The sequence below is a fragment of the Lactuca saligna genome, chromosome 4 (assembly GCF_052625555.1).
Source record: "Lactuca saligna cultivar CGN05327 chromosome 4, ASM5262555v1, whole genome shotgun sequence".
NCBI lineage: Eukaryota > Viridiplantae > Streptophyta > Magnoliopsida > Asterales > Asteraceae > Lactuca > Lactuca saligna.
This window is the reverse complement of record NC_136420.1, coordinates 154,458,222-154,462,531: the sequence shown is the minus strand read 5'-3', so window position 1 is coordinate 154,462,531 and position 4,310 is coordinate 154,458,222.

The following is a 4,310-nucleotide window of genomic DNA, read 5'->3' as shown; positions in this document are numbered from 1 at the left end:
AGTTATGTAAAACATGTATTAGCACAAAGAAACATCTATTGTAACTCTACTAAAAGTCTCTATGGAAAACTTACAGCATTGCATCAATTAAGTGACATTAGCAAAGAACAACAGAGAAAGTTATTACCTTTTCTAACTTTTGAGAGAGAGAAGGTTGATAACATTTCTTATGATTGTGAGAAAACAATTGTTGAATTTGATAGAATTCCAGATGATAGATATGCATATGGTATCGTAAAAATTGATGAATGTCTTGATTCGAATGAATTAGTTGATATAGTGAATTATACATTGACCAAATATGAACAAATCAAAATTTTGAAAAAGACTGAGAATTTGGAATCTGACTTACAAACTAATTTTGTTGATATTGAAGATAAATCTGATAATATTAGTGAAATCAGTGAGTTTGAGGATGTTGATTGTTCTCAATTGTCTGTCATTAATGTTGCATCAAAATTTAAAGGAAAAGAAATTTGTAAGGATTCGAATGTTAAGATTGACACTAACAAATCTAACTTCGAAAGTTTGTGATCCTGATTTGGTTGATGTTCGAGATGGTCAAACAGATGACCGTGATGATGAAAATGATGAAGAAGTTCCAAAGGAACTTACATTCAACAAAGGTTCGAAAGAAACTGAAATTCCATGAATAGTCGTTGATCAAGTGTATGGAGACACTGAAAAATTCGACAAGGTGTTGTCTGAAAAGGGTGCTCACTATTTGGAAACCAACACCATGGTTTATCCGAATTTCAAGTGCACTGATGATATAATATTCCCGAATCAAGTCTTTGTTACTATTGGGAATGTTAAGAATGTAAAACCGGAGCTCAAGAAATTAGTTCAAGAAGACAACAAAAAAACATCTGACGAAGTATTCTTTTCAAACCAAAGCACTGTCGGAAATAATCTAACAAAGAATTTGTATGTTTATCAAAGACAAAAACCTCAACGAAAATGGGTTGAGAAATCTATAGTTGTGAAAGAGGTTTTAAAAAAGAGGTTGTGGAAGATGAAAATTTTGTTAAATTAAATTCAAAAGAATTCAAAGAACAAATTGACATATTTTTGAAAGATAATAAAATCTCAAAAAGGAAAGCACGAAAGAAGATTTTCTGGAAAACCATTGAGTCACGAAGACACAAATGATTTGAAATTGAAAACATCTAAAAATTCAAAATTTCAATTTGTTAAGAACAAGACTTCGTTTTCATCATCTTATTCAAACAAAAGGAAAAATCCCGCTCAAAGAAGTACTTCCATGTCTGAACTTAAACCACAAAACAAGGTTTCAAAAGATCAGAAAACATCATTTTCTTCAAGGGCTCATAATTCTTCAAAGAGATTTCAAAATCAAAAAGTTGAAAATTGTTTTTCATATCATCCACAACAAATATTTTCTCAAAATCAGAACCTAAAACCAAAATCATTTACAACTCAATTGAAACATTATCAAAATAGATTTTCTCCAAAAACAAATGATAAGAAAAAGGTTGTTGGTACATATGTTCAAAAATTTCGTCCAAAATCTAATGTCGATTTTATTCCACAAAAACCTAATTTTCCAAACCCTTCGGTAAAACAACTTTCAAAAGTTTTGTACACAAAAGGGTTGTCTCAACAGAAAAACTTTGATCACTAGCTTGAAGGAAAAGGACGAATGTATCAATCAATGAATTACTCTTAACAACAAATTCAAGAAGCTTATGAGAAGTATGTGAATACTTCGTCAACTAAAAGCTCATCTTCGAAAGATTTGAATGTTTCAGTGAAGAAGTGGAGAGCATTTGTGAAAGAAAATTGTCACGACCCAAAATTTAAAACTAAAAATTTCTTTTAATAAATCATTACTTAAAGTAAAGTCATCATTCCAAAACATAATATGAGTATAAGTTTTCAAAACACATATTCATTATCAGAGTAAACATTCTCAGGCTGTCTAATCTATGGTGTGTGCCATGCGATCACCCTGAGCTCTTCCCTCCGCTACCGGAAGTACCTGAAACCAAAACTGAAAACCGTAAGCACGAAGCTTAGTGAGTTCCCCACCCTACCACATACCATGCATAACCACATATTGCACATACTGGGCCACGCCCGCTATCTTGGGCCTCGCCCACTACCTCGGGCCTCGCCCGCTACAGCGGCCCCGCCGCTCCAAGCCCCACCTGGCCTCGAGCCCCGCTCGGGTACAGATCTGTTTTACTTAGGCCTCGCCTGTCACAGGGCCTCGCCCATCAAAATAATAACACATAAACATTTCACAACACATAACTAAACACATGCCACTGGTTCTGTTCTAAGACCTTGCCTATCCTGGGCCTCGCCCATGTCCTGCTATTGATGAGTCATGGAACCCCGTCCACGCTCCTAATGGTAATGAGGTACGGGCCTAGCCCACTCTCACTCCTGTTCTAGTTTGGGCCTCGCCCATATTCTGCTACTAATGAGATATGGAACCCCATCCACACTCTGCTATTGGTAGATACGGGACCTCGCCCACACTCACCTCCCTTCCAGGCACATACATGTATCACACAGACAACAAGTATAATCTAGCATACAAACCAATCCTTAGGCACCCGCCCGCTATTACTGGACCTCATCCTGAACATCATACTAGCATACTGTGCCTAGGGCTAACGCTCGGATCTTCTACTCATAACTACATGGGCTGGCATTGTGGCCTTAGACCCGTTCACACAAAAGGAAACTCACCTGCACTGGCTGAGCTTGCTGATGATCTCACTAGCTGCTGCCCGACAACTCACGAAACTCCTGCTCCCCTTGCTCCCCAAACTACCAATATTAATGCAACACTGAGTCTAACTGACCCCCGAAAGACAACCAAGTCAACCCTGGTCCAAGGTCAAAGTCAACCTTCCAGATCAACCCAACTCGCCGAGTCACCCTACTGACTCGCCGAGTTCAAAATGATCAGATTCCTTCCATTCGCGACTCGACTCGCCGAGTCAGTCCATGACTCGCCGAGTCTACCGATTTCTGAGTCCCGACCTGTCCAACTCACTGAGTCTCCACCCGACTCACTAATTTGAGTCTCAACTCGAAGGGTTTGGGGTTCCGCAACCTAACTCGCCGAGTCCAAGAGCAGACTCGCCGACTACAAGGCAATCTTCATACGACTCGACGAGTTGTTCATTCCACTCGTCGAGTTTCTCCACAACTTCATGCTACTCGCTGAGTCCACTCAAAGGACTCGCCGAGTCCCTTCAGTTCTCCTTACATGCAGAGGACTTTTGAGTCATGCATGGACTCCCAACTGTAAATCTACCCTTCCCAAGCCTATTCCTCAAGTAAAGTTGCAAACTTTACGTGTAGAGAAGGAGATCTAGGAAAAATATGCCATAAACTAGGGTTTAAGGCTAAGGGGCTTCAAAATCAATTCAAGGGCTGATACTTTACGGGGTTTTAGATCAAAATAAGCATGGATCTGAGGTAAGAACCTCAGATCTGAACCCCTAGCTCGAAAGGTCACTCTAATGCCATGAATGCCCAAATACACACATAGATCTATGTGCAAAGGAGGGAAAATAGCAGCTTGTTACCTCCAAGATGAACACCACTGAAGTAGATCGCAGATCTACACCTCCTCCTTGAAGCAACCTACTTGATCTTTAAGTTCCTTTACCAAAGTTCCTTCCTCCAAGCTTTATCTCTCAAATGATGGAAGCTCTCACGAAATCAAGGGTGTACTGGTTCTCTAGGGTGATATGGGGGCTGAGGGAGGGACATAACACCCTTTAAATAGGGTACAACTCCCGGGATTAGGGTTTTCCTTGATCAGACCAGACTCGCTGAGTCACCTTGGCCGACTCGCCGAGTCGGTCGCTTACCCCTCGACCCGGATCCCGCTCGGACTCGCCGAGTCCCTCCTTGGACTCGCCGAGTCTACCCTTAAAATTAGGGCTTTTCTTTCCTTTCTTGGCCTTCAAAACTTTGGGTGTTACAAGTCTCCCCCACTTAAACTAAACTTCATCCTCGAAGTTTGCTATACTCTACTGCCTGTGATCTGCCTCCAATACCCCACCATCCATTCTGACACCAGTTGCCTAACTTTGCTGGCCTTCCGCTCAATCATTCAGACTAACGTCAATCCTTACCGATAATAATCTCGAGTGCATCCTGACCCTGAACCTCCTGGAAACACAACTTACTCAACCGACAATTTTTCTGGTATTCACCGAGTACTGTAACATAGGGGTTCACCCCTTCTAACCTTGCGCGATTTCCTTGCATTCCCAAGGCAACGCTCCATAACCATTTATCTCCTCCGCTACTGTGAAGAC